The 22,375-nt window shown below is 41.2% G+C and overlaps 1 protein-coding gene across 3 annotated transcripts in view; it reads right to left on the bottom strand.

Moving 5' to 3' along the window:
• GALNT10 (polypeptide N-acetylgalactosaminyltransferase 10) overlaps positions 1-22,375 on the bottom strand; it is a 156,146-nt gene that overhangs the window by 111,064 nt on the left and 22,707 nt on the right. Inside the window, exon 1 of one of the 3 annotated variants that reach the window (XM_075010129.1) lies at positions 7,698-7,826. The exons of the other annotated variants lie outside the window; for them this stretch is intronic. The gene's annotated coding sequence lies outside the window, so the exon portion shown is untranslated. Of the gene's footprint in view, positions 1-7,697; positions 7,827-22,375 lie in introns of those variants that run through there. 3 annotated transcript variants of the gene reach the window in all.

Genomic DNA, 22,375 nt, shown 5'->3' with positions numbered 1-22,375 from the left:
ATGACTGCTTCTTGGAGCAGCTAGTACAGGAACCCACAAGGGGAGAGTCGATTCTCGATCTAGTCTTGACTGGAACGCAGGATCTGGTCCAAGAGGTAACTGTTACTGGACCGCTTGGAAATAGTGACCACAATATAATAACTTTTAATATTCCTGTGTTGGGAAGAACACCGCAGCGGTCAAACACTCTGGCATTTAATTTCAAAAAGGGGAATTACACTAAAATGAGGAAGCTAGTTAAACAGAAACTAAAAGGTAGAGTAATTAAACTAAAATCCCTGGAAGCTGCATGGAAACTGTTTAAAGACACCATACTAGAGGCCCAACTTAAATGTATACCCCAAATAAAAAAACACAGTAAGAGACCTAACAAAGAACCACCATGGCTAAACAGCCATGTTAAAAAGGCAGTGAGAGAGAAAAGGGCAGCTTTTAAAAAGTGGAAGTCAAATCCTAGTGAGGAAAATAGAAAGGAACATAAACACTCCCAAATTAACTGTCATAATGTAGTAAGAAAAGCCACAAAAGAGTTTGAGGAACAGCTAGCCAAAAATTCAAAAAACAATAGTAAAATGTTTTTTAAATACATTAGAAGCAGGAAGCCTGCTAAAAAAGCAGTGGGGCCCTTGGATGATAAAGATATAAAAGGAGCGATCAAGGAAGACAGTGCCATTGCGGAGCGATTAAATGATTTCTTTGCTTCAGTCTTCACGGCTGAAGATGTTACAGAGGTTCCTAAATCTGAGCCAGCCTTTTTAGGCAACAAATCTGAGGAACTCACTCAGATTGAAGTGACATTAGAGGAGGTTTTGGAATTAATTGAAAAGCTGAATAGTAACAAGTCTCCAGGACCAGACGGCATTCACCCAAGGGTTCTGAAAGAACTCAAATGTGAAATTGCGGAGTTATTAACAGTGGTTTGTAACCTATCCTTTAAATCCACTTTGGTACCAAATGACTGGAAGACGGCCAATATAACACCAATATTTAAAAAAGGCTCTAGAGGAGATCCTGGCAATTATAGACCGATAAGTTTAACATCAGTACCAGGCAAATTAGTAGAAACACTAGTAAAGAGTAAAATTGCAAGACACATAGAAGAGCATGAATTGTTGGGCAAAAGTCAGCATGGTTTCTGCAGAGGGAAGTCGTGTCTGTCTAATCTATTAGAATTCTTTGAAGGGGTTAATAAACATGCGGACAAGGGGCACCCAGTGGACATAATATACCTAGAGTTCCAGAAAGCCTTTGACACGGTCCCACACCAAAGGCTTTTATGTAAATTAGGTGGTCATGGGATAGGAGGAAAGGTCCTTTCATGGATCGGGAATTGGTTAAAAGACAGAAAAACAAAGGGTTGGAATAAATGGTAAATTTTCACAATGGAGGAGGGTAACTACTGGTGTTCCCCAGGGCTCAGTCCTGGGACCGATCCTGTTCAACTTGTTCATCAATGATCTAGAAAATGAGGTAAGCAGTGAGGTGGCAAAGTTTGCAGATGACACCAAGTTGTTCAGGACAGTCAAAAGCAAAAGGGATTGTGAAGAACTACAAAAAGATCTCAGCAAACTGAGTGATTGGGCAGCAAAATGGCAAATGAAATTTAATGTGGGTAAGTGTAAGGTAATGCATGTTGGAAAAAATAACCCAAATTACACGTACTACATGATGGGGTCAATTAGCTACGACAGATCAGGAAAGGGATCTTGGAGTTATAGTGGATAGTTCTCTGAAGACATCCACGCAGTGTGCAGCGGCAGTTAGTAAGGCAAATAGGATGTTAGGAATTATTAAAAAAGGGATCGATAATAAGACAAAAGATATCATACTTCCCCTATATAAAACTATGGTACGCCCACATCTCGAGTACTGCGTGCAGATGTGGTCTCCTCACCTCAAAAAAGATATATTGGCATTAGAAAAGGTTCAGAAAAGGGCGACTAAGATGATTAGGGGCTTGGAAAGGGTCCCATATGGGGAGAGGCTAGAGAGACTGGGACTTTTCAGTTTGGAAAAAAGGCGATTGAGGGGCGATATGATAGAGGTATATAAAATCATGAATGGTGTGGAGAAAGTGAATATAGAAAAATTATTTACCTTTTCCCATAATACAAGAACTAGGGGACACCAAATGAAATTGATGGGTAGTAGGTTCAAAACTAAAAAAAGGAAATTTTTCTTCACACAGCGCACAGTCAACCTGTGGAACTCCTTGCCCGAGGAGGCTGTGAAGGCCAGGACTCTATTAGGGTTTAAAAAAGAGCTTGATAAATTTTTGCAGGTTAGGTCCATAAATGGCTATTAGCCAGGGATAAAGTATGGTGCCCTAGCTTTCATAACAAGGGCAGGAGATGGATGGCAGGAGATAAATCACTTGATCATTGTCTTCTGTTCTCCTTCTCTGGGGCACCTGGCATTGGCCACCGTCGGCAGATGGGATGCTGGGCTTGATGGACCTTTGGTCTGACCCAGTATGGCCATTCTTATGTTCTTATGTTCTTAGGTTCTTATGTACTGCATAAGGCAATTGATATCTTTTTGAGACCAAGGTGAAAAAAGTGTCAAACCTGAGAATGAACACTTCATAAACTTGACAATCGCTCCTTCAAAGAATGCATGGACACAAATCAGACATTAGGAATCTAAATGCACATAAACTTGTGAGTCAGCATTTCAATCTAACAGGTCATAGCATCCAAAATTCAAGTGTTTATTTCTAAAACAAAGAGACTAACACTAGATGCAAAGGGAGACATCTGAACTGGAGTTCATTCTCAGGTATGACACTTTTCACCTTGGTCTCAACAAAGCTATTTATTACCTCACGCATTACAAGGATAGTTTCCCCACATTTGATATTTGCAGTAATCCCAGACAGCTCACTTAACAAACACTTCCCCTCCTGCTGCCCCTTTTGTCCTATCTAGTCAATTGGTCAGCTTTTATTCATTTTTTCCCCTCTCTTGCTCTCTGATAAATCCTCTTCATCTGTTCAGTTATCATTCATCAGAATTTTCCACATCTGAAGAAGTGGGTCTGTCCCATGAAAGCTCATCACCTAATAAAGTTATATTGTTAGTCTTTAAAGTTCTACAGGACTGCTTTTTTGTTGGGTGAAGATATGGACTAACATAGCTACTTCTCCGAGACCATTTTTCCAAGTGTTTAAGTGAGAAATTAGATTTGCAGATATATTACACACAACTTCAGGCTGCCTATCACTCTATATTCTTCCATGGCCAATGAGTAACTCTTTGTAGGAACATGCATCACCAACAGCCTCCTCTGGACAGTGGATTACAATATCACCTGCTCTTAATATTACCACAACTGAATAAAGCAATGCCAGTGCCTACTAAATTTCGTAAGACTATTTACAAGGGTGTTTGAAGGCTACTTTGTGACCTCCATCAGTAAAGGCAGGTGGTAGGTATAACACATCAGCAACTCTGGACACTCTGGCAAACAGCCTCCTTGACCGATAACCTCTGCTCTGAAAAAGTTCAGTTTTGCAAGGCTACTTTTTTGCTGAGACCATTTTCGTACCATGGAACAAAGTACACCTTACAGTACAACTGCTCATATTGGTATACCTCCTTTACTGGGGATGCTGGAGGACTTGGTAAACAATCATAGCACAGAGAAAGAGCTCAGTGATGTAAAAGGTCTCAGCACAGGTGTCTCATGGTCCATTTGAAACAAGGGGTCAGTTTTACCAAGAATTCTACATAGTGGGAACAATAAGATGCCTTAATTTTCAACTTTCTTATGGTCTCTTGGTCTGTGCTTGGCACCAGTGTTAGTTTATACTACTGTAGCCTTCAGTGTCTGTAATCATTATCTAGTTTTATTAGACACTGGAAAATGGACTGTCAACGCACTTAAAAATTCACCCATAACAATGTGATTATGGGAGACAATTACTGAGCTTAGATACTAAACATATCACAGTCAATGGGATGAGTGCAATTATGAAGTCACTCCTATTACTAGGCTTCAAGACTCTTTATGACCAGTATCCCATCATCAAACAGTTACCTTACTAGCTACAGTTTCCCGCTGCTATAGAAGACTAATTTATAAATTCATATTCACACTTGCATATTCTCTGTTACAGCAATACTTATCAACTTCCAGTTTTTATTAACTTGTATTTATTGGTTCAAGAGGTTACAAACACTTAAAGAAGAAAAATACTTAAAATTCCATACCAGCTTCAGGATCTGTGTTTCGTATTAAGGTGGAAAATTTAGCAAATTAGCTACTTTATTAAGTTCAGATTTAAAATGTCACTAGCCAACTGACTCTCAGTTGATTATCATGAGATAAATATTCCTATGCATAACTTTTTAAAAAGGCATTCACTCCCCTTAGTTTTCAAAGCACCTCAATTCCATGCTAATGTTTTCAGCTGAGGAACAACTAAAGAAAAATCCAAATTAAACAAGGCGGCCTCCACGGCAACATCATGTTCTATTTCAATAATCCTCTTTGTGAGTTTCAGAAAGATCATTGAATGCAAAGCGGCAGTGCACATGTAGTTAAAGCTTTCATTGCTTAATCCTCCGTCCTCAGTGAGGAGTATTCTAATAGTGTCAGAAATAATAATTTTCACAGTAATTTATAGAGTGGCTCTAATTATAGGAAGCTAAAGCAACTCAACCATGAAGGACAAGTACAAATGTTCTTTCAAACATAGGAAAGGCAATAACTCATAAGAGCTGTAGACATAAAATATTAAAAATGTTTCAGCAGTAAAATTGCTTTAGACAAACCAAAGCATCTCACTTTAGTCTTAAGTGGGATATAAAGTTATCCAAAACCTACACCCAAATAAATCCAACTTTTTGCTGATCATTTCAGCTAGAGACATAGGATCAAAAAAGTCACATTTGTGTTCTTCAAAGGAAATGGAATGAGCTAAACTTTTAGCTTCTGTTGTTAGGGTGCTTCCTATAAATAAGACCTATAACCTCAGGAAAGGAAATACAAGAGCATTTTTTTTTTCTAATGCTGTGCCCTTTCAATATTTGTTTTTAAGCAACACATATATTTTCAACTTTTCAGTTCTATTGTAAAAATGACATAACATTACTACATTATGTCTCCACCTTGTTTTTCTCCTACAGATATCCTTAAGGATATCTGATGCGTTGTGGAAATGTCACAAAATACTTTTTAGAAATGACGATCAGAAACTCCAGTGACATGCATACTTGTGTAATATTAAGGCTTACACTCTGAAGGCTCCAGCCACCACAAGAAACACTTACTGAAGCAAGTTGATGTTTTACCCAGGAGGAGGCACCAGTGACAGTGGAAATTAGAAATTTCACTAATAACTAGAGTCCCTGTTGAAGCTCCACTTGCAAGTGGAAGTTGGCTGGAAGAAAGTTCTAGGCAGAAACTTGTTCCTTGCCCTGCTGCACTGAAGTAGGAATCTACTTAATTGGGTTAATGGCTGGTTCCCTCCTGCCAGCCATTAAATTAATTAAACTGAGTTCCATTTCAGTGCAGCAGGGCAGGGACTAGGGAGTTGGAGAGGTAAGCAGCATCAGGAGCTGCAAATGGCTCCTTAAAGAGCCACATGCAGCTTGGAGATGCCCAGTCAGCTACCCTTAGACAATCCAGTGGTGACCCATGTTTGGGTCACAATCCACAGATTGGGAATCCCTGGTATAGATGTTGTTCACGGCCTCTTGCCTCTTAATCTTACTAAGAACACATATGAAAAGTTGTAGATTTGAGATTCTCTGTCCTTTTTTTTGTTTCATTACCTATCTTAGGTCATAATACTGTTTATGACATTTTTCCTGCAAAAAAGCAAACAAATGAATTTCCCAATAAAGTATGAGAAAGAAGCACAGAATATGAAGACTTTCTAATAAGAGTTCAGTACTGCAACAGGAGCTATATAAATAAGTGTCTGAGATACCAGATTTGTGGAATAATTTTTTTTTCAGTTTTCCCATAGGATGTCTGCAAAGCTTTAACAGGTGAGCAAAATATTTTTGAATTGTTACACCAAAACAGTAAGTTACAGATGAACATAGCATGCATTCTGTAGAAATGTGTTCTCCAATTTCTATTTTTTTTTTAAATTTAGAAGCCATGTACAAATATTTCTTTAGCAACTTCCCTCCATACACCCCCAAATCAGCAACCCGGGGGGGGGGGCTTTCTGCAGATGTATTGTTGAGCTCTGTGGGGATGGCAAAAGGAAAGAAAGGGGTGCTTTGTGTTTCAGAAGAATGTTTCATCCAGGCCAACTAAGGCACAGCATGAGGAATTCCTGTTGAATTTTCACAGATATGTTGGAAGACCATAAACAGAGAGCTAAAAGTTTGGAAGTGAAGAACTTATATTGAACGAACAGAGTCCTCAGGGCCCTCACAAGAACAGAAATGATCTCACTACGTTCAACAATAACTTTTCTAAAGTCACAAGATTAGGTAGCTTTAGAAGACAACTTAGTTTGTAAACTGCATTCCGCTATTACCCCTTGCAATTACGAAAAGTCAGTCTGGTTCTCTAGCAAGACTGGCCCTTTACGCTAAGCTTCTGAACTCAAAAACCAATTGCCTCCCGAGAAATCCAGATCAATGAAACCTATTGTTTCTCTATTATCCTGTCAAAGAGTTCAGGCAGGCGCTGAGCTTGGCTGCAAACATAAGAGCCGTGCTTGCCATTTGCTTTTTATGCCACTCTGTGTTTACTGCAGAGACTGATGCATATTGTCTTGTACAATCCCTTTTGCTAGGTGTATGTTGAAAATACTGTAGAAACAGGTCAAGATAAGGCAAAGGTACGGTTAAAATATTCATGCATGTTTATCAAGTTAGATGACGTAATGGAGCTAACCTGAACATATGATACATTTTTAAGTATCTTCACACGATATCTGTTACATTCAGTGTTTTAAGAAGATTCTCTACAACACAAAAATCACGTATACAAGTCTTGTACCTCTTGGAGGCTGCTTCTACACTCGCCCCCTCCCATTGGAGGGGGCACGGTAATGAAGCAATTTGAAGCAGGCTAATGAGGTGCTAATGTGCATATTCAGCACCTCATTAGCATAATGTCAGTGGTGCAAATTTCAAAGTGCAGACTGGCAGTGTAGATGTGGGCAGCTTTGAAATAAGCGCCCCACTCTGACATTCCCTTACTCCCACAAAATTAGATCGGAGTAAGGGAATGTCGAAGTGGGGCACTTATTTTGAAGCTGCCCCCATCTATGCTGTCAATCTTCAACTCAAAGTTCGCACTTGGAAATTCACACAGCTGCCAATATGCTAATGAGGTGCTGAATATAAACCGTAGAGCCTCATTACTCTGCTTCGAACTGTCTCATTACCATGCCCCCTCCAATGGGAGGTGGTGAGTGCAGAAACAGCCTAAAACTGTCACCTTACCCCAACACCTTTTCTGCAATCATAGGTGATACTCTATTTCAGTGCTTCACAATTTTATTTGGCCATGGAACCCTTTTGAACTTGAAAGAATTCTGTGGAACCCCATTCCCAGGCTTTACCACCCTCATCCCCAGGCTTTACCAGCCTCAGCCGTCATATCCACACCACATCCCACAAACCTGCCCCCTCTTCCCAGGCTTAAACAAACACACACAGCTCCAAACCCACCCAGTGTTACCATCATTAACCTGCCTCAGCCCCAAACCAGCCCCCAGGACTCACCAATTCGTGGCACTGGCTGGGAGTCTATGCCAGGTGGCTACATGCACCCACTGGAAGGAAGGCTGTTATGGAGGTGTTCCGCTGGTGGGGGTGAGCAAAGCTATGCACACCAAAGGGATGTGGCCACTCAGGTATCAGAGGAAGTGAGGGGTTCTCTGTGGTTCCCTGCCCTGCTGCCGCTGAAATAATGGAAATAAATAAATTCAGTTGGTTTAATGGCAGGATCCCTCCCACCATCTGTTAAACCAATTAAATTTAGTTCTACTGCTTCAGCAGAAGCAGGGCAAGGAGCTGCAGAGGAGTCAGCTTTTGTAATGGAATTTTCTCACAGAGCCCTTATTTTCATTTTGCGGAACCTGGGTTCCTGAACAACAACATTTGGGAAACACTGCTCTATTTCATCAACTGGGCCAGTCTTTACTCTTATTACATGATAGAACAGTCTATAGCATCTATCATTCAACAGCTCTGTCCAGCAATACGTGCTCTCCAACAGGAAGAGATGCCAGGTTAGCTAGAGGATGGGAAGCACCATGGCTGCTTCATCATTGCCACTTCCAAGCCTCGGGGAAGGGGAGAGGGAGCACCATGGCTGCTTTGTCCAAGCCGCTTCTCCGAGGCTCGGGGAAGGGGAGCGCCATGGCTGCTCTGTCCCAGCCACTTCTCCGAGGCTCAGGGAAGGTGTAGGGGGAGTGCACTGGCTGTTCCCTCCCTACTGCTTCCCTGAGGCTCGGTGGGTGGGGTGGGGGAGTGCCTCCCCTATCCCATATGTGGCTATGGGAGATATGGTTACCCTAGGTGCAGCTCTTGGCTCTGAGGTAGCACAAGCTTTCTTTAAAAGAACCCTCCTGGTCTTAGACAATATTAACCATTGATACCACTGACAGAAAGGGTCAAAACTGAATCAAACAAACATTCAGCCATAGGCTTACCTTCCATTAATGCAAGGAAGCATTTTCAGCTCCTGTACAAATACGATGAATTTGCTTTTTTCGATCCTCTTTTCCAACCACCAATGAATGCCTTTATTCAGCTGTAACAAGTCAGTCAAACCAGTCTATGTTCAAAATCAGCATACAGCAATGAATGCTTGCTGCCTCAAAGCACAAAGAGATTTGCTAGGAGGATTATTTCTAAGCAGTTTTAAACACTGATATGAAGTTACAAAGTCCAAATCATTAGACTCACACTTCGTTTGATAAGTCTCCCTGCTAAAACACTGGGTGCCATGCTCCTTCAAGCAAAAAGTTCCGTCCGTGCTAAAGCTGATGATTCTATCTCTAATCGTCTCTTCGTACTGTAACAAAACAAAGCAGCAGAAATATAGCATTTTAAAGACTAACAAAATGATTTATCTGGTGATGAGCTTTCGTGGGATAGACCCACTTCATAAGATCAATTTCATTTCCAATACAGACTGACATTTATACGTACAGAGGACCAAAAAAAGACGGTAATTGTCCAATTGTCCTCTCACCCCCTCCCTTCAATCCTATTTGATTGCAATTTCTCTCTGTACTTACAAATGTCAGTCTGTATTGGAAATGAAATTGATCTGATGCAGTGGGTCTGGGGTCTGTCCCACAAAAGCTCCTCACTTGATAAATCATTTTGTTAGTGTTTAAAGTGCTACATTTCTGCTGCTTTGTTTTGTTGGAATCCAGACTAACATGGCTACCTCTCCAACTATTCTTGGTACTGTAGTTCCCCAATTCCTTGCAGATACTGGGATCTGGATGAGAGCAAGCCAGTTGATGTTTAAGGTAGTTAAACAGCTAGACACAGATTGCTTCAAGGAGGACCTTGAGTTTACAGTGGAAGGCAGTGTATCTTCAGGAAAGGTCTTGAGTTTATCGTGGAAGGGAGTGAAGATTTCCTTTAGTCATCTTGTGTACAAATTAGCTGCAGCCTTAACTTGTACAAATAAAGACATCTAACTCTGAAACATGGACATACCTACTCACCAAAAGAGTACCCTTGCACAAAAGTTATAGAGCTGGAAAGCTGTAAATATCTCATCTCTCTCCTCTTTCCTCCTAGTCAGACCACCTTGGAACCTGTCTGGCAAAGGAAGAAGTACATTTCAAAGAGCATGAGCACTGTTAATTGGGTTTTTTTCCATGTACATTTAATTAGATTGCTGCGGACAGTGACTCCTTTGTCAGCAGTCACATCAAATCGAAGGGCGGGGGCAGTTTCTCAAGCTCAACTTGGTATGGCTCTGTCTCACCAAATCTGCTGCCTCTGGAAAAGCAGCTGTTGCATGACTGAGGAGGATGGGTGTTTCCAAGAGTAACACAGTTGGTTTCTGAGCAGACACTCAGCTGAAGACCAGGAGAAGCCAACTGTGTTCTAAGATGTTGGTACAAGAAAGCGTTATGGTATGATACTGGAGTACAAATGCAAGAATCTGACAGGGGCACAGAAAACAAGCAGCAACAGGAAGGAAGATGGGGTTCTTTCCATGCCAAAGAATTACACCACACAAACAGGGCTTGATAATAAGTGATGTGCAGTTAGAGGAATACCAAATAAATCTTTTGTCCAAGGAGGGCCTTGTCTTTTGGAGTTCCCTAGGTGGATCTAGCATGGTCTTGCACTGCAGAGATGAACAAGACCAGTGTCAGATGCATGTAGAAATGTGGTAGCACTTTTCCACCTGCTGCACAGTTGGGAGGAGTGAGGCCAGCATGTGTTACCACAGACTTGTGCTGGGTCTAAAATGTCCTCATTGATTGGAAGGACAATTCCTGTGGAGGAATAATTCCCCTCCAGAATCTCTAACAAAGTCAGCCCTAATAAGGCCTGTATGGTCAGGAGAGAAGATCACACTGGTACTAACAACCCACAATCAGTCATTTCTATTGCCAGTCCCATCAAGGGGTACATGAAATACCCTAGGTGTACGGTCTCTCACTCAGGCCAGGGTTCCTTGCTCAAGACAGGGGAGGAGGAATGGCCTAGTAATAAGTAGATCTCTGCAACAGAAGCACTGTTCCACTGCTTATCTGATACCATCACTGGTTTATATGACAAAGTGAGAGACTCAAAGGCATACTACTGGACTGGGAAAGGCAAACAGCTGGTTCCAGGGCAGCAATAAATGTCAACACTGTTACATATTCTCTCTCAACTCTTCTTTGCTGCTAGTGCTGGCGTGGCACCATCCCTCACTGTCACGGAGTTCAAAAACTTACTTGTGGCATCCAGCCCATCTTGTGCGATGGTTATGTTGAACACTGAGCTACATTGGGACTCTTGTTCAGGAGCACTGTTCAGTGTCAGAAGGTGGCACCACCCTTTGCATAGAGCAGCACCAATGTAGTCAGTGCAGACAGTGACACGGGTGGTGCTGAGGATGTCTGTGCTGGTCCTAGTATGGAGAATGTTTCTACTGCAGGATCAGATGTTACCCTTATAGATTGCACTTAGACAGGCAGAGATGACATTGTTTCTTGGCATTTCTAGTTATGGGGCAAGGAACAGCAACAGATGCACATATTGAGAATGTGTTTTTCTGAGTCAGAAAGGGCATCTCCTGCATCCACTGACTAAGATTATTAGGCCAATACAAAAAGGAAAGGGGTTAAACAGTTTTACAGACCACAATTGGTTCAAGTTGGGTCTTTCCTAAGTGTGTACGCATTGGGGGGACAGGATGGGTGGGGTGTGGGAGAGACATGAAAAGTTTACTAAAATAAACTTTGAATGAAAAAAGAGAGGTGGTCTGACAGTGCAGGTTCAATCTTGGTCCCACTGACAAGGACATGGAACTTAGGAAAGTACGCTGTCCCACAGAGGTACATATGTTGTCCTGCTGGATATGGTTATCCGAAGATTCTGAGCTTACAAACTGTGTCTCTACACACTTTACAAAGTGATCCACAACATACTCAAAGAACAGCATAAAAATTTAGACTGAAATTTTTAACATTTTCACTTTGCAGCCCTGAAGGTGCATCTACACTTGCATTCCTCTTTCGAAAGTAGTATGCAAATGAAGTAAATCGAAAATGCAAATGAGGTATAAATTTGCCTATTTGGCACCTCATTTGCATATTCTAATTTCAAAAGAGCTTCTTTCGAAAGAAGAAAGCCACTGTAGATGCTGCTTTTTCGAAAGTAAACCCCATCTTGGAAAGAATCCTCCTTCCCCATCAAATAAAGGGAAGAAGGATTCTTTCCAAGATGGGGTTTATTTTCGAAAAAGCAGCGTCTACAGTGGCTTTCTTCTTTCGAAAGAAGCTCTTTTGAAATTAGAATATGCAAATGAGGTGCTAAACAGGCAAATTTATACCTCATTTGCATTTTCGATTTACTTCATTTGCATACTTTTTTCAAAAGAGGAATGCAAGTGTAGATGCACCCTCTGTGTATTATGAATGTTTTAATTTGGAGCTGGATGATCCTGTGTCTTGAACCAATCAGAGTACTCTACCAGAAAGGTATGTAAAAAGGCAATGTCATTTTAACACAATCTGTCAAAAGATATGTGGCAGCATTTGTCCCCAAAACCCTGCTGTCCCCATAAAGTGAAGTCAATCTCACAGGATCACAAAAGATCTTTCAGCAGAAAAAAAAATCCTAAAGTAGGATATGGGGTAAATTTCCTGAGTTCAGACATAAGCTTGATTCAAAGTTTTATTTTACCATTTACTCATAATACAGTATCTACAAAATTTAAAGAGCGATTGCCTTCCAGGAGACATTTGTCAAAGCCCATTTAAAAGTGATAATGTATAAACATCTGCAGTTAGTTATAGTACATCAGGAAAATAAAACTGTCTGGCCCTAATATGACCAGCATTGAAGAGAAAAATCAAAACCATATGCCTGATCTTAGCTTAGTCTCAAAAATAAGGTAATTTTTTCTTTAATGTTTAAGTCCCATGAATTAGATTCTACTAATGGGACTTTTGGGGCTTTTTAGTGTGCGTGTTTTTTTAAAACTCCCAATTTCTACAAGCCTTACTACTTTAAGTCTGTATTATGACAATATTCAAGCCTCTTCTAGCAACTTTAAAAGAAAACGCATACAGTATACAAAGCATAGTTTACATTCCAAAACTCAATTCCCCATAATGCCAATATTGCTTTCCAGGGCATCTCAGTATCAATATGGATAAGTGTCTTTCCCATGTACAAGGTACTTTTTTTACTTGTACTTGTACCCTCTTCCTCTTTCTTCACAGGCTCGTTGAGTCTTCCCAGTGGAAACATCGAAATCTGGAAGGAAACTATTGACACACTATACCGGTCAACTCAAGGTATTTGAAGAGGCTGGATTGGTTTTCTAAAATGTAGCAACTAAGATAGCTTACTTATTTTAAGCTAGTAAGGAAGAGAGTAAGCAAAAAGGTTAGCAGGTGGATTCAGAGGCCATCATGGTATCTTAAACTAGTCTTTTGGAAACAGACTGGATGTCAAGGTGATAGAGTAATGCAGGGGTTTCTGGGACACTGCTGTGAGGGTCAAATCAGGGCAAATTGCTCACTTATAGATCAGAAGGTACTGACAACTGAAATCACTGTGCAACAAGCAAAGCTGTACAAAGTAGACTTAGGCCAGTCCTCTTCTACCCAGTTTCTGAACACCCTGTGGCTTTGGAAACAGAATCTTCCAGGAATTAAAGCAATATATTAAAAGCCTTCTCAGACTTGTACTGAACACAGAAGTAAAGTGAATCAATAGGAGCAACTCACTAAAACCGGAAAACTAACTTCACCTCCAGGTGAAAAGTTTTATAATGAGACATTATCAAAGAAAGTGGCAGAAGAGGTCAAACACACATGCTGGTAGTCCCCGTGAAATTTAGGAAGGCTTAAATAAATCAAGTTTATTACACCAGCTTTCTAAAAAGACCAACTTTTAAGCAGTTTCATGTAGACCACAGCAGTCACTTCATTACCTTTAAAAACCAATGACACGATGTGGTTCTTTAATCTCAATTAAAAATTCTAGTTAGCACTCTTATGTCTACACTACACGATAAAGTCAAATTTAAGGCAGTTAGCTGGATTTTACAATGTTTCTGTCTTCACTGTAAATATCATTAAATTGATTTCAGGAGCATTAATATCAATATAACATTGTCAAAAGTGGCTGGGTGTAGCATCAACTTTGAATAAAGACTAAGACATGGCACTTCCACATTAAAATCAATCTATTAGCCTCCAAAAGTCTCTCGGATGTATCCCACAAAGCTACATGGTTACCAACCTATGTATGTCGGCTGCACATGTGAAAGTTCTGCACCCACTGCTGGCCATCCCAGGACTTCAAAATGATGTGGTGTCACCCGTGTGTGCTGGTTTCACAAGTCCAAAACCGTCACTCCACTGCCAGCAATGCATCCAGGGCAGTGAGCATTTCCAAGTTCTTGAATCGCAGTGGACCGATTTCCTCTTCAAAATCTTCATCACCACCCTCAACCATCATCTCAGCCCAGTGCCTTGGTAGTCAAAAGAAAAAGTGCACGACATTCCAGGAAGTTGCCGTAACAGTCTGTGCAATGACTTGAAGCATTTGAGGATCCACGCTTGAGCTAGCGCTGTATCAGAGAAAATGGCACGATATACCGTTCATTTTCACGTGGTTAAAGGGTGCTCTAAATTCTGAGATAGTGTTTTGCATTCTGGGATAGTGACATCAAACACCCAGAAGCAACTGGAGCAATTTCTTCCACCCACAACTCAGTGGTATGACCCCCCAGAATGCAACAGAGCTAAGACATTGTGAGATAGGTACCTACAATAAAATGATCATGCAGTCGAACTTCGATAAAGCAATGGAGATCATAGAATCATAGAATACTAGGACTGGAAGGGACCTCGAGAGGCCATTGAGTCCAGCCTCTTGCCCCAATGGCAGGACTAAGTACTGTCTAAATCACCCGACAGACATCTATCTAACCTGTTCTTAAATATCTCCAGCAATGGAAATTCCACAACCTCCCTTGGCAATTTATTCCACTGTTTGACCACCCTGACAGTTAGGAACTTTTTCCTAATGTCCAACCTAAACCTCCCTTGCTGCAAAAAGCAGGCAAGTAGCACTTTAAAGACTAGCAAAATAGTTTATTACGTGAGCTTTCGTGGGACAGACTCACTTCTTCAGACCATAGCCAGACCAGAACAGACTCAATATTTAAGGCACAGAGAACCAAAAACAGTAAGCAAGGAGGACAAATCAGAAAAAGATAATCAAGGTGAGCAAATCAGAGAGTGGAGAGGTGGCGGGGGGGGGGGGGGTGTCAAGAATTAGATTAAGCCAAGTATGCAGACAAGCCCCTATAGTGACTCAAAGTTCCCATCCCGGTTTAAACCACGTGTTAATGTGCCGAATTTGAATATAAAAGCCAGCTCGGCTGTTTCTCTTTGAAAAACGGTGCGAAAGTTCTTTACTGTTCTTCAAAGACAAAGAGCCGAGCTGGCTTTTATATTCAAATTCGGCACATTAACACATGGTTTAAACTGGGACGGGAACTTTCTGAGTCACTATAAGGGCTCGTCTGCATACTTGGCTTAATCTAATTTTTGGCCTCACCCCCCCCCCCCCCGACCCCTCCACTCTCTGATTTGCTCACCTTGATTATCTTTTTCTGATTTGTCCTCCTTGCTTACTGTTTTTGGTTCTCTGTGCCTTAAATATTGAGTCTGTTCTGGTCTGGCTATGGTCTGAAGAAGTGGGTCTGTCCCACGAAAGCTCACCTAATAAACTATTTTGCTAGTCTTTAAAGCGCTACTTGACTGCTTTTTGTTTTGATAGTATATAGGCCAGCACGGCTTCCTCTCTGTTACTCCCTTGCTGCAGTTTAAGTCCACTACCTCTTGTTCTATCCTCAGAGGCCAAAAAGAACAAGTTTTCTCCCTCCTCCTCATCACACCCTTTTAGATACCTGAAAACCACTATCATGTCTCCCCTCAATCTTCTCTTTTCCAAACTAAACAAGCCCAAATCTTTCAGCCTTTCTTCATAGGTCACATTCTCTAGACCTTTAATCATTCGTGTCACTCTTTTCTGGACCCTGTCTAATTTCTCCACATCTTTCTTGAACTGCGGTGCCCAGAACTGGACACAATACTCCAGCTGAGGCCTAACCAGCGCAGAGTAGAGTGGAAGAATGACTTCTCGTGTCTTGTTCACAACACACCTGTTAATGCATCCCAGGATCATGTTCGCTTTTTTTTGCAACAGCATCACACTGTTGACTCTTATTTAGCTCGTGGTCCACTATAACCCCTAGATCCCTTTCTGCTGTAGTCATTCCTAGGCAGTCTCTCCCCATTCTGTATGTGTGAAACTGATTGTTCCTTCCCAAGTGGAGCACTCTGAATTTGTCCTTATTAAACTTCATCATGTTTACCTCAGACCATTTCTCCAATTTATCCAGATCATTTTGAATTATGACCCTATCTTCCAAAGCAGTTGCGAGCCCTCTCAGCTTGGTATCATCTGCAAACATAATAAGTGTACTTTCTATGCCAATATCTAAATTGTTGAAGATATTGAACAGAACCGGTCCTAAAACAGACCCCTGCGGAACCCCACTTGTTATATTTTTCCAGCAGGATTGAGAACCATTAAGAACTACTCTCTGAGTATGGTTATCCAGCCAGTTATGCACCCACCTTATAGTAGCCTCATCTAAATTGTATTTGCCTAGTTTTCTTTTTTTTTTTTTAAGACTATCACGCGAGACCATATGAAATGCTTTACTAAGATCTAGGTATACCACATCTACCACTTCTCCCCTATCCACAAGGCTTGTTATCCTATCAGAGAAAACTATCAGATTGGTTTGACATGACTTGTTCTTTACAAATCCATGCTGGGTGTTCCCTATCACCTTACCACCTTCCAAGTGCTTGCAGATGCAGTAAGTTGTCAGAGAAATGATAAGTCGAACTTCCAGAACATTTGAGGACAATCAAATTTGAATTCATAAGATTGACGATAATCTAATTTATTAACACATTTTTATTTCACAGCGTAAATGTATAATATAGCAACTTCCCATACTAATTCTATAACTTACTATATATTTGAAGGTTCATTATTAATTTTAAAAATGGGATAACTAACTAGTTCTAACTTTCCCAGGAATGCTTTCGTTCATTGCCTGCCCACTTAACCTTCTTATTCTTGACAGTAATTGTTGACCAAGCAGATGAGATACTGTCCTCTTGTTAAGGGCAGATTATTAAAAGGGCAAAACATTATGCCATTGGTACAAAATACTAAGCAGAAATTATAAATTAATGCATCTGATAACTATTGATGACTTACATTTAATCAACTGTACAGATTTGGCTTACATAAGTGGTCTACCAGCACCACAAAGTCCTGCCATGTCCATATAACAATTCCTGGTCTACGACCAAGAGAGCTGGGCGCTATTTTAGATTTCCCCTGTGATTACTTGGCTCTTCCACCAAAAAAAGCAGACTCTATTCTTGTCAGCTTCTCAGCTTCACAAAAGATTCTGAATGGCAACGGTGCCAACTGACAAGTTTTATTTTTGTCTCAGAGGAAGTCTATTCACAGACTAAGGAATTCAGCATTTCATTGACTTATATTTTGGCTCATATTTGGAAAGTTATCCTGATAATCACACAGGCTAAAACAAACAAGAGATGGAAGTGCAGATTCTGTAGAAATTAATGGTACTCACCAGGGACAGTGATGCTTATAGTGGCTATAAAAGTGGCTTTTCCAAGACAAGCTTGGTGTCTATTCTAGCAAACAGTTTGGGAGGACGGATGACTGTTGAGAGGTGGGCTGTCCCCGTGACCCACACCCCTGCAAGTGGGGGGTGGGGAGGAAGAGAGTGGGGATGGAAGTATAAAGTCTGGGACTGGGAGCTCAGCTGGGGTCCAGGCAACAGGGGAGATGGATTTTCCTCTTGGCTCCTCAGACTGAGAGACTGAGGTGAGCCCAGAGGCAGAGGACAACTGGCCTGGACCACCGAGAATACTGCTCAACACCAAGCCACAGGAAGCCAGGAACCAGCCAGGATTACCAGGTCTTCTGGCAGACACAGAAACCCACGAAGCAGTTTGAGGTGATCAATCTTTGAGACTACAGGTAAACGTGGAGAAGGGGTACAGTTTGGCCAGGAATAGCTGGAGTGAGTCAGCGCTTTGGAGACTCTGCTGACTCGGCAGCAGATTAGGCTGCTGCCCTTAAAGCCCTGAACCAGGGTACAGTGTGGTAGGTGGGCCTGTTCCTCTGTGCCATCCACCTGTTGTGGGTGGCAGCCTTCCTGTCCACCTAGCTAGAAGTGAGCTACTTATATGCTGTTTGCTGTTCTGCCTGCAGCCTGGCTGACCCACTGACTCTTTGCTTGGCCCACTCTGAACCAGCACATGGGCTAAACCATTTAGCTGCTCTGCTTGCAGCCAGGCTGAACTCAGCAACTCTGGGATTGACCCGCACCAAATCAGAGAAGGGGCTAGTAACAGCTTGCAGTGGGGAAAGTTGACACCCTCTGGCCTGAATCAGACTCAAGACTGTGTTCCGATCTACAAAAAACATGTTCATCTCTCAAATGTAGTCATATTTTTAGGATAGGGATTCTGCCCAGACTTAATCCAAAATCAGCCCTTTCAACGCAAGGTGTTTTCTTCACTAGTTTAGAGGTGATCCAAGAAGAATGAGCTTCAGCTTTTCGACAAATGCCACTTCACTCTATTCACAATAGTTAGGGAAATTCCTACTCCTATAACCCAAAACCATGTTTGGAATCTGTGTTAAAATGTACAGAGCTCAAAAATGCAAAGCTGCCAATGGAAATACACTCGTAAACCATATATATGGCTTGCTTATTTAAAAAGCAAAGTATTATCAAAATTGAGATGCTGGCTTATTCCATTATTTACAACATATGAATGAGAAAGCAAGCTCTTTTCAGATATACAGGTGAAGAGTGAAGCACAGGCCAGCATAATTTGTACTTATGGTACAAAACCTTTTGAGAGCTTGTTGTTCTAAATCACCTAAAGTGCATTAAGTACTTGACCACAGCAACTGTGTGGGATGCCAGGGACTTCTGACAATATTCTACACAAGGCAATTTTCTTATTAGGAGTATAGAAATTTTCATGCAAAATAACAAAATATTTTACTCTTTGGCTACAGAGGAAAAGGCGTTTAAAGTGACTCTGACATGGACAGTGCTCCATTTTTTTTCTTGAGTAGCACCATTTAAGATCAAACCTTACAACTCATGGGATTAATCTCAAAGTTCCACATGGATATAAATTATATTTTAGAAATGCATTCCATTACCATCAGCAAGAGCTACAATTGCAACATAATAAATACCCTAAAGTGGTTGTTAATGACTGTCTCAGTTTGCAAAATGCCAAAACTCTGCAAGAAGAGAATGTTATATATTTCATTTCAACTTAACTTCTACAGCCAACTGTTCTGTGAACTGCAAAGAACTGATCTAGTTTGAAAGGGATTTACTACTGACTTTCAATGACTTTGAAAAATGACTGAAATGTACGTGACTAACTTAAAAACTTCAATCTATTTTTAATTAAGACAATATAAAGTCATTTAGAGACTAGTTGGGAGTCCAGTGAAATGGGTTATACAGCATCCAGTGAAGCTTGCCACGTGTAAATACTCTGCAATCACAAAAGGCCGAGGAAAGGCCAAAAATTCACAAGGATGTTCAGCAGTTAGTAAAAAGCATGCACAGAAGGTGCTTTGTTCATTTTTCTGTGACAAGGGTAGAGTGGTAAAAATACATGCCATATACTTTTGCCATGGTCACCATGCTTACTTACACCAAGATGTGCATAAAGGTTTTGTGCTGTACATTTTTTCATGATGTGTGTATTACCCAAGCCATGGCCAAAAAGGACTTAATTACAAATATTAAAAGCCACTTATTTGTACACTGGAAAGGTACTACTCCACATGCCAAGCCAAGTTAAGCACTATACATACACTATTATACAGCACTTGTATGAAATACAGAAAGTTGTTTACAAGCAGGCAGCAGTCTACAATACTTAAGTCAAGCTCTCATTGTCTTCTACCTTTGGGGGAAAAAAGACAATGGATACAGATGAACTTTTACTGTTTAAAGATGGCTTATGCTTCCCTTGAAATGGGAATTGCAAGTATTTGATAAATAGATTGAGAGACTGTTTGGACCGGGTAGCCAACTTTTTTTCCCATCGAAGACCACGCGGCAATCTTTTTACATATTTCAGGGCGCCGAACATAAAATAGCCCCAAACCTCCCCTCCCCACCCCCAGGTTTAACCCCTCTCAACTCCAAACCGCCCACCACACCCACCTACCTCATACAGGAGCTCTGCGCACGCTGGCCCCTGCTGCCCTTTCTCCAGGTTGCCACCTCCGCAGCACAGCTGTGCCACCCTCCTCAATCCTCCTACTCCCGTCCCCCTCATACAGCTCCCTCCTGCCAACCGTTAAACCTATTAAATTGAGTTCCAATATTTCAGCTTGGCAGGGCAGACGCCAGAGGAGGAGTCAGCAGTACCAGTGTCCGGAACTGCAAATGGCTCCTTAAAAAGCCACATGACTCCAGAGCCACAGATTGCCGACCACTCTCCCCACAGCCAGCTTTCAAAATGGCACCACTACCAGCTCCACGGGCTAGATGAAAAGGTTCTGTGGGCTGGATTCTGGTCCATGGGCCTTGTGTAGGCCATCCCTGGTTTAGACCAAGCTGTAAATTATGCCTTGCTGAAGTGCTGTTCCTTTCCCCAACTATAACCTTTTGTGAATTAAAGCAGATATTCAACAATTTAGAGTAAAGAAAGCAGTTAGATGATGTGGAACATATCTTATTCACCGCCACTGGGATACTACAGCAACAATGGTTCTCTACCTATAGTTCACAGCAAAATCTCAGAACAGTCGGTGATCACCTCTCCACATTCCCTCTCTCCATATTTCTAGCTGCTAAACTGCATTAAAGGAGAATAAAACATTTACATCCTTTCCTAGTGTTAATTTCTTCCACATAAGCAATTACCAGAGTTGATGAACATAGTTGCTTCTGCCCATATAAACTAGCCAACTCCACCTTATTCCAAAGCCTCAGACCATGGAAGTACACTGAATCTACCACATATTTATTTTATATTAATATTGGCTGCAGAACCATAGTATCTGAGTGCCTGGAATACCTCCATAGCAGAGTTGAGAGCTGAATTTGCGCTGCACGAGTGGATCTAAAAATGAACAGTGTATTGATTTGATATATTAGTTTAGTGCCTTAGCATGATATTTAGTCAATATATTTATTTCATGTAAACATGAAGGTGGGATTTTGCTAGATCAAGAAATGGTACAAACCTTCCCTACCTACACTGATTAACCTCTGACCTATCCAATATGATTACTTGCACCCTAATAAGGCTTCACAACCTGCTTTGTGATCTCCCACAGGCAATCCATCACCGCTAAGGGAAAGCCAGAGCTAGTGAATAGAATCTGATGGCAAAGAACCAAAAACTTGTGCTGGAGAAGTCTGATCCAAATGACAGTGCAGCTCTACATAGAGAGGATTTAGCTAAGCCTCTGTCTTTTGACTAACTCCTGCTGCAAGCTAAACCACTTACCTCCCAAGTTCAGTGTTCTAGGACTGCAAACCAGCATTTGTGACTGCTATTTCAGCTGCAATAGTGTCTTCTGGAAAGCTGTAACAGAGTTTATATTTTGCTGAAGAGTATTGTTTAAGTGTTTCCACCATTTTGGCTATAGATCAGAGTAATCTCTTGCATACTCACTGCAGGCTTTCTCCACTGCTTTACAGACAAAGGGGAAGAAAACTTAACTTTAAAAAAAAGTCTTGAAATAACTTGTCAAAACAGATGGATAACTCTAAGCAAAAAGATTTTCTTACAACTGTTGTCCACCACATTTACCTACTTTGTTTTTCTTGTGCAGGTTGAACCTCTCTAATCCAGAGCTCCCTTGTTGGGCAAACTCCATAATCCAGCATGATTTTAGGTACCCAGACAACCACTTACCATGGGTGTAGCCAAGTGTCCCATGGTCCCATAAAGTTTAATTCCAGCCACCAGTCCTGGCTCTTAGTGTTCTGTGCTGTTATTTAGCTTTAATTTACCCGTAAATGTCTTCTAAGAGCCCAGTAAGCAGTGGAAACGTTGGTAATGTCCTAGAAAATATTGACCTCCCATCGTCCAGCACATTCTCTCCTCCAGCACAGGTCAGGTCCCGAGGGTGTCGAACGAGAGATGTTCAACCTCTATTGTCTTGTTGGGTTGCATCTTTAAAGTTTAAGGTCTTTGGAGAAGAGACCTTCTTGTGTAAGGAGTTTAATACAATTTAGGGAATATGCATAACTATTAAGAGCCAGTATAAATTCCAACTACGAAGTTGCAATATATTTTATTATGCATAAGAGCACCCTATTGCTGATCAGCTTTCAGATGTGTCTTGCATTAGCCACAGGATACCTAAGGGGTGGCTCAAAGACTAAGTTGAAGCTTTAGAAGCAAATTTATCTAGACTTTTTTTAAAAAATATGCCCTGCCCTTTTGTGATTCCCATCCTTTTAAATTGACTACCTAAACCACAAGGATTCATTACATAGTTTACATAGCCACTGAACAAAGCAATACATTATAGATTGTCTTCATTCAGAAAACGGAATCAATCCTAAG

The sequence above is a fragment of the Carettochelys insculpta genome, chromosome 15 (assembly GCF_033958435.1).
Source record: "Carettochelys insculpta isolate YL-2023 chromosome 15, ASM3395843v1, whole genome shotgun sequence".
Taxonomy (NCBI): Eukaryota; Metazoa; Chordata; order Testudines; family Carettochelyidae; genus Carettochelys; species Carettochelys insculpta.
This window is presented reverse-complemented; position numbering and strand designations above follow the sequence as displayed.